We start from the raw sequence: 12,863 nt of genomic DNA, 5'->3' as shown, positions 1-12,863 counted from the left end.
GCTACAACAATCAGTTTGTCATACGAAGAATCCCAAAACAGCCAACCTCAATATTTATATGGAAATGAATACCTTACAATAAACCTTTCAGTTCCGGCTTCCAATAGGTCTGAATGTCTCTAACAAATTGTCAACCCACTTTTTTGGAAAGAATTTACAAAATGTCAGCCCGGTAGGTAAAATTCGTATTCGGATTTCTAAAAGCAGTTTGTCCAAAATACCAATATAGTTTTTAACAATGTGTAAGAGACATTGAAGTGGGACTGATTGGTTAATTGTTAGGTTAAATAACTTGAGGTTAACAATAGCACTAAGACATACAACAAAGCGCTATATTTGTTCATTTTGCAAGGTGCGGGCCAATAGATCGTGCCATCAGCGCAGGCCTCAATTGGTGTATTGTGTCTGAATTCGAGGTTGATTTCATCACTCAATCTAAGGTTAACCTATTCGAAGTGAGGTACTATAATGACCTTGTCAGACTATCACGATACATCCGCCGACTAACATCAATAAACATAAGCATATTATACAACTCAGCCTATACTTTGAATAAATGTTTGCCTATTTTATGTTAAAAAATCGATGATTTTGCACCTATAATACGAGTCTAATGCGACTTTCTTCCGAGTTCCACATTTGTACAAACCAACTTCAATATGTATTCGGCATTTTAATGAATATATGTGTTTTCCTGACAACGATGGGAATACTTAAAAGTGTACAGTAACTTCATTGTAACTAAATTCAAACATTTCTCGAACATACTCCCACAATGCTTCATAGAACTCTCTTTTGCAAAATGGTGTGCATGATCCGTCTTGCATTGTACGTTGACGCCTTATCTAGACAGGGTTATTGAGGCTGATAAATGACGCGAAAATACGACGATTGGCAACACCGTGCAAGGCAGTTTAACTACAACATATGGTAAAGTAAAGGACTTTGATAGAGAATAAAGAGACAACAGTCTAAAAGTCCCTAAGACACTGTCCAGACATGTGCGAAAAAAACAACAACAGTTTAACTGCGAATGGAAAAGTTCCCGCCAATTTTCCACTAACATGGCGCTAGTTTTGTAAATTTAGTGATCAGTGACTTGAACCCTGTTTCTGTATTACTTACGCAGGGGAAGTCCTTTGATACAAAGAGTTGTCAATCGCGATTTTTTTTATTCGAGTCCCATGTGTTTATGTAATAAAACACATGAAAACAATAGGGTAAACCAATTATATCATCAGTCCGTTAAAAAAGTGTAATAAAATAGTTTTTGCGAAAATATGTAAAATACAAATACTTAAATGCATTCCATCGTAGCTACTCTCGAATCATGAATATCCATACCCGACTAGCAAGTCAGATATGGGGAATGTGGGTTTTGACACGGTGACCTACCCTTTCTTCGCAGGAATGGCAGCTGAAATGCAAATACGATTCTCAACTTTTGTGATACAAATGGGAATCCATTTAGAAACAATTGACACAGTTCAGCATTGATAACATCTAAATGTTAAACGAAAATAGGCGAAAGGAAGTAAACAAATTGAAATATTTGATTAACATTTGCTAATTTTAAGTATCTGACAACCTGAGAAAGCTTCACTGAAGAGCATTGGGTCTGTCAGCTGGTCCCCATTCGTTGTATTCCCATTGTTCAGGACAAACTGTAAATAGCGCACCATGTCCTCTGCAGACGACAATATTGCTCCTGCTGGCTCCGCCGGGTGCAGTCTTTAAATAGTAATAAGCTCACAACATATCTCAAATATTAAATTAAACATTCTAAACAAACATAAATCAAAACTCGAAATCCGTTTGAAATGAGTAACTTTCCGAATTTTTGCTGGGTTTAAGTGTTGTTTTTTTATCATAAATATAGCTACAACTATTCGGTTATAGTAATATATAAGGGATCTTACTCATAAATATCTGAAGTTGATTTCTCAAACGAGTCGTCCTTGTATATGTACGGATGCGCCATATCACTTGAAAGAACGTCTAATGTTTATTTCAGTATTTTAGCTGAATTCATTCCAAGGGGAACAAAAATTCGTGACGTCACAAGATTTTCCCACGTATCTCCACCTAACTTTTCTGCCACATGGCCAAGTAACATGTACATGCAATTGTTGTAGATGAAGGAGTCCCTAAAAGGGATTTGCTCTGGCAGATACCTCATTCGTCTGCAATACAATATTATGTGTGAAACGATTCATAATGATTGATCCATTCTGAGTATTGAGCGTACACGTATTTTGATATTATATGTTATATAAATTGTAACATTACTAAACAAAATTACACCTTTTTTTTACAAAAGTTCGCTGACGTTGCATTGCTCATTGTATTGTTTGCATTTAACTAGAGCATTGCGCCAATGCAGCAATGAAATAAAACAGTTTAACTATACTAATGACATATGAATTATATTTGTATATATTTGTTCAAATGTGAGATGAGTTATTACTTGCACAAGTCTTCCCTCGATAAAGATGATGGAAACCCAGCCATGAGGCCATTGTCAGGATTGGCAAGGCCTGTTCTATGAGACAAAAGGTCTCGAAGAGTTGTCTCCCGTGTCCTATAGTCGTCAATGAACCCCATACTCTGAGCCAAGAATATCGGATAGCTTCGTCGTCCACTGTAATCTGTAACCATGTATTGGAACTCAAGACTTATTAGTGAGAGACAGTCGGGTTTACCAATCTTCTACATTAACTTTCCTTTGGATCAATTCAAAGTTTTAGAAGTATATTAAATAAAAGCATTTGCAAATACAGCTGAAAGAAGGGGGATATCTTCCAACATGCACTAAACAGAAATGTATCACTTAACGTTATTGGTGTGTTTCAAGTAGTGAATGTTTCGGATTTAATGGTCAAAATATACTTGTTTTCAATATATTGAACGCGGATACGTGATTTGGCTCATGATCTTGTTTTATATCTGACGGCAATAATTATTGTTCTGCAAAAGGAAGTAGCCGTTGCGTTGTGTTTGCAACGTCCCTGCTTTACCACTTTTACCATTATTAAACAACAGAGTGTGTCGCATTTATTGAAAAGTAGTTACTTCATTTGTCAAAAATTCACGCAGATGGTACAGCGAGTCGAGCCCACATCATAACAGATTGTTTAGCAATGTCAAGTATGGCAAACATGACTGCTACATCAATCACTATGTCATGCGATGATTGCACTTAACTACGGATTGATATCGAAAATGTCAACTTATGGTTAATGATAACTTTAATCCTGCCCTTGGTTTACATAAGCAAAAAATGCGAATTTCTCACCCTGGGTTGACTCTCCTTGCTTTTATACTTTTATTAGATAAACATTGATCCATTTTAGTGTAAATGATGTCAGGTTTTATGATACTTGATCGGTCGCTGTAGTTTATCACCTGCTTATAAACAGATGTAAAGTAGAAATCAAGAACAATACTTATGTGAAAAACTACAGAAACAAGCTCAGTACCAAAAAGTTTTAACACAAACCCGGTTTAATGGCACTGGGTAAACGCCAAAGACATAGAACACTAAAACAAAAAAATCACAAACAAGAAACATGGAAGAACAGCACAAAACTCCACAAGCAGCACATTGCATAATTACTATATATAAAAAACTACGTATGTTTATCAAGGTACCGCCTTGGAACGGTCAGTAAAATGTAAATTTACTGTGGGTCTTAACAAGTTTGTGTACACAACCACACTCTTATCCCAACGATCCCAAAAAAAGTAATAAAGTTAATGGTTGAACATCATCAGTTTTCAAGGTGTTTCTTAAACATTTGCTTTTCTAGTTTTTGCCATAGTCTCGTTTAAAATAGGACTTCTTTCAATTTCTATGCATATTTAAAACAATGGTGTATTTACTAAGGCTTGTAAGGTACCGCCTTGGAACGGTCAGTAAACTGTTAATTTACTGGGGTTTTGAATTAGTTTACGTGCATAAACCTAACTCTTATCACAACAATCCTAAATAAAGAACACACGTAAAAGGTAAATCTTTTCAAAGTATGCATTAATTTGAGCCTCATTTACCTCGCGTATATATATATTTGTTTTGTGAATTCTACTGTGTACAACTCTTTCATCAAATACAAATTAAGGATTATGCTGTTATTACATGTGTCTTGCTTAAACTTTAATTTAAAGTTTCAAGTTTTATTGGCCATATCGGCTATACAATGCCTTTAGCCATTAAGAAAACATGAATGAGATGCACATCAATTGTTTAGTTGACAAATAAAATCTTTGTCAATACATTTACAAAAACACCTTATATGATTATTTTGTATTGTCACTTTCAGTCATTTATCTTTTGAATCCATTGGACATTTGGTAATATATAAATGCTTCTAAATGGTTGGTATATTCAAACAATTGTAATTTGAACGAGGTTTAGAATTTAACTTCTATTGCTTATCTATGTTTGGAAATGAAACACTGCAGGAAACCCTAAGATTCCTAACATTATGATCTCTCACTGTAGCTACTGATAATGGATATTATTTAGAGGCACAAATTCTTATTTAAGGACACATTAGATAAATAGTTCAGCATATCCAACAGTATTGTAATGTAGAAACAAGGAATTGTATACTTAAAAAATAGCTCAAGAATATGATACAAGTTTGATAAATAATAATGTGAACTATATCAGTTATTTCCTGCATAGCACGGCTTTTGTTTGATATACAGAACAAAAATCATCGCTTTTTCAGAGGATACAAATGTACAAGTTTGGTGAAAGTATGTCAACCCTAACTTAGGTTATTCAGTACCAGATGGTTGTATATTTTGTATCAGCGGCCTTGACCATAGGGGCTCCAAACACAATCCTATGAAAGGTCCATTAACTCTCTCTATATATCAAATTTGGTCACAATATATCAACCCTTTCTAAAAATATTCAGTACTAACTATTTTTAGCAACAGTGACCTCGACTTTGACCATGACTCTCAGGGCCCAAAACACAAATAATTCCATGAATGTTTTTTATAAACTTCTAATATATACCAAATTTGGTAGCAATTCGTCGTTCCTAACTGGACTTATTCAATACAACCACTTTTCTATTAATAGTAATAGTGACATTGACCTTGATCATATGGGCTCCAAACACCATGATAAACTCTACCTTTATACCAAGTTTGGTCACTATATGTCAAATTAAACTAAACGATTTGATACCATAGATGAGTTTGTTGTATCCTACCACCGGCCCACCCGAACAACGACGCAAATCATTCTGATAACCAGTTTCCGCTTTGGGTAAACTTGTTTAAAAATATCAAAGTGTGCCTGTCGAAAGAAATAAAAAAAAAGTCAAAAACAGTAAAAAAAAACTCCACCAAGGGCAATAATTTGTTTAAGGTTCAGATCGAGTTATGTAACATAATTATAAGATGGTCGTCAATAATTGTGCTTAGTATTAAGTCAATTGAATGAAGGGTATAGAGGTTATTGAAAAAATATCCCAACTCGCCTGAAAACATAATTATTCCCTAAAACTTGAATATTAATTCCTAAGGCAGTCAGGGACCATCATTTGTATAAAGGATAATATGGAGTTGCGTAACCTCATTGTGTGATTGTTTTGAACAATTATGAACAAGTATTAAGTGAATTAAATGGAGGCTATTTGAGTTATTAGTGAAAATGCCAACTTGCTCTAAAACTTGAAATGGACGCCGACGCCAATGCTGGGACGAGTAGTAAAACCTCCTTATTGTTCGAATGGTGGAGCTAAAACTGCTTTATTACACATCTATATTGAACAGTGATAAGGAAGCGATAGAAACAATAGATATGGTGATAAGCCCTAAAGTTGGCAATTACCATGAGCTATATTTGCACCATACTTAATCCTTGACATTGCATAAGTTCAATAGCAGGTAGACCTATAATCGTACAAAGTGGTCGGTTTCTTTCGTGTAAGTCATTCTAAAGACAAAAGAGAAGTTGCAAACCACTACTTTTACGGGTAAGCGCTTCGTCATTAAGGTATGTGTCTATTACACCCGTTCAGAATGACATGTACGATAATACTAGCAATGCGTATAATACTAGTATCACCGATCATACCAGTACAAATTCAAACTAAAATTTCGCAAACGAGTTTTAAAACAACTGCCATTATTCAATGTTCGGGTAGCAACACACAAAAGAATTAACTTTCATTTTGTTTCAGTTCCGTGATGATATATACTACATATGCATTCTCATATCCGAAATAGTATGTGTTTATATAAATACCGCTGTGCTGTCATACTTGTTCTCTTCCAGCATGATTGCCAGCAGAGCCATTGTAAATGACTTGGTTACAAAACCAATGTTGAACAATGTATCTTCGTCAACAGGCCGGCCGCTCTTTAATTCAGCCGTCCCAAACCCTCGTGTCCATGTATCGTTTTCTGTATAAAACAGTAAGTTTGCCATACTTTAACATGAAATTTTAAACATATAAGGCTAGGGCGTGAACAGTCAAGGTAGACTAATGTAAGCTTTAGTATTTAGTACCAATGCAAGATATGATATACCAATACAAGTATACCAGTACAAAGTATAGTATATCATTCTGCGAGAGTATAAAATTGCTCTACAATATAACGTTGCGCTGTAATATACCAATGAACTGAAGTATACATATGCGCTGTTGTTTACCAACAAAATGTATAGTATATCAGATGCATGCTTATGGAATATGACACAGTAATCTCAGTTTAAAGAACTTCAGATTGTTCGAGTTGGGGCCTCATGTTTGTTATATGCTGACGCTTGGTGACATCGTAAGTGTTTGAAATAAGGGCATTGCCTGCTGGTCACCAGTACGCAACTAAGCGGCTTAACATACTTTACCAAGATTGCAGTGATTGAAGTTTTTCCTTTGTTCTGTATTTCAAGTCAAGCATAAAAAAGCCCATTTGATGAACATTAATGGCTAAAACAACTTTTGCATTTTTGTTATTTTTAATATGTCTCTACATTAGAAATAAAACAAGAGGAAAATACAGCAGGTTTTCGAACGAAACTTTAATAGTTGTTTATATAACCAAATGTCTCTTTATTACGAAATACCAGTGGTAACATTTCAATTTCACGGTGTCAATTTCACAATGTTTAAAGTTTCATGAATTCCACTTCATGATTTTGTTTCACGTATTCACAATTTCGAGAGTTCGTAAATGAATAGATTAACGATTTCAACTTTTTATTTAAGAACTTAACAATCGTGAAATCATGAATTCATTACGTTTAATTCAACAACGATGGTCGTATATTATAGTAATCATAGAATCAAAACACCGTCGAGGATGGTGATATATTATAGTAATTATAGAATCAGAACACCGTCGATGATGATTGTATATTACAGAGTAATTACAGAATCACAACACCGTCGATGATGGTCGTATATTATAGTAATTACAAAATCACAACACCGTCGATGATGGTCGTATACAATAGTAATTACAGAAACGAATCGAAGTTTTGACCGATATGGATAAATAAAACTATTCACCCCATACTCAAACAGAAATATATTACCTTTGAAAATGCCAACCGTCATACCCGGAACGTGACGGCATTCTAACGTTGCCTTTATAAGTTTCACAACGCCTTGTTCCGTTTCACCGTCAAACACTGCTCCACGTGCCCTGGTTAACACGAAGGCGGCAACAAAATAACGGAGAATGTACTGCATAGCTTACTACGTATTGCTGCTTGAGTGTGAATAATCCAGCTGTAACCTCGTTTTAAATACAGAATGTTTGGTTTTATGTAGCAACTTCTTTATTGTATTGTCTCACTGTTGTACAAGGTTTACAACAGACAATATAAATAACTGCTTCGTTTAAATTTCCAACTCGAACAAATATTTACATATGCTTTAGTTGTTAAAGTGACACCCTTATTCAAAATCAATACATTCACATGTATTGCAAACATAAATTTTGAGTGATAAACCTTTAACTACTTACTAAATTACGCATTAATGGTAAATATTAATTATTGATAACAATATTGTAACCGTGTATTTCATACCTGACAATGCAAAAATATTAAATGATTGGTGAATGCTAAAAGATCTACTGTGATCTATGATCGTCTTATGAGGTAGAAATACCGATTTTTTGCAATTTTCTTTCAAATTAGACTCTACATCCTTCAGAAGAACCCTTGTTTTCGACATTTATCCATCCCTTTAGTATATTAAAACAACTATATTAATTGTGGCAAATCTTATTTGGGAATGAGAGTGCATCTTTAAGATATATGTTATAGCTTATTGCGAACTTGATAACAAGACAAGCATGAAAGAAATACGATATAGTCAATCAAAACAGTCATTCTAATAGGAACGATGAGGATCGACTATCTATCAAATAAACAATCAGTTTGTAAGATAATCATACACTTTGTCATGGTAAGAGATAATATCTATCAATATTTTAACACTAACTTCAGTTTAAGATACATGTACTACACTAACAATGATCTACTACACTTTTATATTCATATAAATAAAAGCTTCTGAAAAAAACTCAAATAAGTTGAACTGTATATTTCTTGTCTTGCATGATATCAATGAATTTCATTACACTATGCTTACTACGTAATTCTACGAAAATCGACATATTCATTATAAAAACAAACCCTGCCGAATCCATAAGGGCTTGTATACAAGTTTTATTAGTCTGACAACGTATTTGTTTTTAATTTGAACTACTTAGAACAACATATACATTGTATATAAAAATGAATGGAATTCATAAGGGTTTGAAAAGCTTTTCCATCACCACAATCCATTTTGTAGGCAAGGTTCTCTTGAGCAGTACGTCATTCATTCATTCATTCAATTCATTTATTCATTCGTTCGTTCGTTCGTTCGTTCGTTCGTTCGTTCGTTCGTTCATTCATTCATTCATTCATTCATTCATTCATTCATTCATTCATTCATTCATTCATTCATTCATTCATTCATTCATTCATTTATTCATTCATTTATTTCAATATATCCTCCGCAAGGGAGATTTGAACACAATGTAATATATATGAGCATGTTTAAATATGTAAGAAGAAAAAGTTCTTTTATGCGTGAAGTAGCAGGAGAATCATACATACACGTATACAATTGGTTCATGTCAAACGCAATATTATTGACAAAGTAACAGCAATTTTATGACCATAATATATATAATATAACATAATCATCTAAAGCAATTTATGCACAAATGCCCATGTTCCAGTAGTATTTAAACACTATCGAAGGTGTTATATACATTGCACGCATCTTGTGCATACGAAAACTGAGCTTGCATAACAGCAATTGATAACAGTCTTCATTTTGTATGTAATTGCTCCCTAAAACAAAATCCATGAAAATGGTCGAATCTTTTTTTAGCTAAATCGGACCCGACATGTTGAACAAACACTATGTTTAGATCACAATAAAATCTTTCGCGTACAGCTGCTGTGTACAGACAAGCAAAAGCGATATGCTCGGTTTTGTCAAAGAACACGCGTTTGCAAATTAAACACACGGATTGCAGTAAAGAGGGATTGACTAGCCACAAGTTAGCAATAAAGTGCGCAAGTTTTAAGTCCGAGAGATTATTCGCCAACTGCCACACAACACATGGCTCAATTTGATTATGGAGATTGTTGAACAGTAAAAAATCCCTGTCCCTGTTAAGGTTTGCGCGCCATAGAGTTACGGTTTTATGGATAGAGCTTTTCCAGCTCGACTTCGAACGTGCTACACTATGCAATATGAAATCGTTAAGGCTAACTTGTATGCGGTATTTGATACCAAAGCGCATATGTCAAATATGAAGCCAAGCATTGGATTACTTGTTCGACGATTAAGAAATGTTATATATATCCTTATAAAAAGTTGTCGCGTTAAACCATCGGAAAGCAAGGTCGTTATCTTTTGCAGAACAAATAATTTGCGGATCTCTACTAAGCTTATTAGACGATATAGTCCAACACTTGACTCACACATGTCGGAACGAGTGTATTTATTAAAGCCTTGAATCATTTTAACAACATAATGTTGAGTTCTATTGATGATATCGAGATCCGATGACTTGAGGTTATTCCACTATTCGCTCCCATATAAAATAGTTGGAATAATGTTTTTTTTTATACATGCTTGTTGCAGTTAATGCACTAAGACACTCGTCATGCAGTCCATAACCTTTCATAGCATGGAATGAGTTTTTGCCCTTTGGACACCGTTCTTCAATACGTGTTGTAGACCGCATCCCATATTTAGAGTTAACTAAATTTAATATCACTAAATGAGTGGACGATTCGACGTAACTAAGCGATTGTCCGGCGAATGTTACTGATAATGGAACTTACAAGCGTTTTGTGGAAAACGACAAGCAACAAGAATTTGTAGTATTGATTTCAAATTTGTGAAGAACTGCGTAGTCTTGTACGTGTCAGACAACATCAAAGGCGCCTTTCATATCTAACTGAGCTACATACACATTACTTTCACATTCGAGATTATGCGTAATTACTTCCTGAAGATTAAAGGCTGCAGTTATACAACTTAGTCCTTTTTGAAATTGTTGTTGTTGTTTGTTTGGAAATTAGGAAAATTATTTATTTTCAAATCTATTTACGATGACACGCTCGAATATTTTGAGAAACGTATACATAAGTGAAATCGGTCTGTTACTACTAGGACTTGACCGTGGCTTGCCATTTCCGTTGTAAATAGGGATGATGTATCTAATTTTCCATGACGCCGGATACTCTTCGTAGCGAATTTGACAGAAATTTAAGGGCCATAATAACTGGTTGCCCACCGTATAAAACGTGTTCATTTAATGCCAAGTCTAGACCGGGGGCTTTTCTACGTTTCAATCTTTTAATTGCGACCCTAATTTCATGTTCTGAAATTTCTTTAAATGTAGTATTATCTGGTAAAGTTTCTCGATTTTTTTCATTAATTTTGTCTTTAACTTCACGCTGAAATTCTGAAAGCGGCTGATTAAAGCCAACATCAAAAACGGATCGGTAAAAACTATCAAAACCATCCTTTATCATCTCACCCTCGTACTTTACGCCGTCAACCTTGAGTTTTGAAACACTGTTAGGAGTTATATTTTTTAACTTTCTAAGAAGGCGCCAGAAAAACCGCGTTATCGATTTTATCAAAAACATTATGAACATTTGTTTCGGAGAGCCTCCGCTGTGTAGCTCTAAAAAGGGAATTTGCTCGTTTAAATCTTTTAAATGAATCATTGCTTGGACTGCGCGGACGACCATTTCGAATCGATTGTAATAGTTCGTGTTTCGCAGTTAAATATAATTGTTTTATTTCATCATTCCAGTAAGTTTTTGGTTTGTGTATCGGGTTGTGTGTTGGTAGATATTTGTCAAAAGTTGATACTAGTACTAATACAATTGTCTCATTTAATGTATAAACGTCTGGAAGTATAAATAACTTCTCGTTTATAAACGCTTTATCTAACAATGTTTCTAGTTTAAATGTCGAAATATCCTTGTTTTTATTATTTTGAATACGGACACGCGATTTTGAAAATGATCACGTGATATCCGCAACGGCAATGATTACTGAACAACATCTGGATATTTGCATTATATTTTTTAGTTCTTGTGATTGATGTGTTTGTTGACGTAGCTGGTCTATATATTAGATCGGAATCATTTTAGAAACAGTTTTTATAACAAATTGCATTTATTGATATTTAACCCTTGATTTTGACCTAAATATAAGCATGGAAGCAGGGCATCCCGAATTATCTGAAGGCTTATAGACTAACTATCATAATCTCAACAAAAGAAATTCAAACTTCAAGCTTAAAATGTATCACCACCGTTTTAAAAGACGCATTTTTGCAAGGTATTTACACCGTTTGTCAAATATCAAAAGCAATGGTTACTTCTCTTTGCTGTACAGAAATCGCTCGTCATGTCGTTCATCTCGAAGATACATGACATACGATTTACAGACATGACACTATTGGATAGCGATGGCCCCTGGAAATATTCATTCTCTTAAAATTATTTCACTTTTGCGTAAACATGCAGCTGCGTAGGCATTACTGATGTGATCAATCGGGGCACCTTGGCCATTTTCGTTTGAAAATCACTCGGATGTACATTGACGGTTTACAGTGTCAGAATTCTTTACATTAAAAAAACATTGCAAGTGGATCGCGTAGTTATTTCAATTTAGCAGTTAAGCCTAAAGATTTTACTCTAAAGAATTCTTATGTTATAATATACTTAACGGGGAATCAATTTCAACTAGTGATAAAAAATACTCTCTAAAATGCTATAATAAATGAATATAGTTATTTTTATATTTAAGAACTACTTTTCACTAATATACCGGTTTACATCCGAGGCTCGTCGAATGGCGGAGATGTCAGTTGGTTTCCTCTTGTGATTTGGTTTGGTTAGTTTCACGAGCACGCTATCATAATGCTTATATACTAGCGATTGCTTTTTCAGCTCAAGAGTAGATGGAAACCAGGTTTCATAACATTGTGGTAAATTGTGCAAATTTAGCTTATTTGTCTATGTTTGATTTTTAAAGGCAGACATTATCATAATTGACTTGAGTTATGCCATTTTTTCAATATGAGAATTTTGGTGTTAATACTTTAATCTACGTAATTTTTCAGTCATTTCATATGCATCTGAGTTAAAAATTATTCCAGGCGCGCATGTGCATCAGTTAAGATAGTATTTGCAAACATTTCGAATTCGAATTGTATACTAAGAATATAAATTCAAGATAGTGATAAAATGCTAAATGCTTGCAGTGCATAATATTGAGAAACAAAAATGAAAGGCCAAA

General features: G+C 34.3%; 1 pseudogene; it reads right to left on the bottom strand.

Moving 5' to 3' along the window:
* Positions 1 to 477: 477 nt before the first annotated feature.
* LOC128219233 (gigasin-6-like) lies at positions 478 to 7,718 on the bottom strand (annotated as a pseudogene).
* Positions 7,719 to 12,863: the final 5,145 nt, after the last annotated feature.

The sequence above is a fragment of the Mya arenaria genome, chromosome 15, assembly GCF_026914265.1.
Source record: "Mya arenaria isolate MELC-2E11 chromosome 15, ASM2691426v1".
NCBI lineage: Eukaryota > Metazoa > Mollusca > Bivalvia > Myida > Myidae > Mya > Mya arenaria.
The sequence above is the reverse complement of the archived record's forward strand: the minus strand, read 5'-3'. Positions and strand labels throughout refer to the sequence as shown.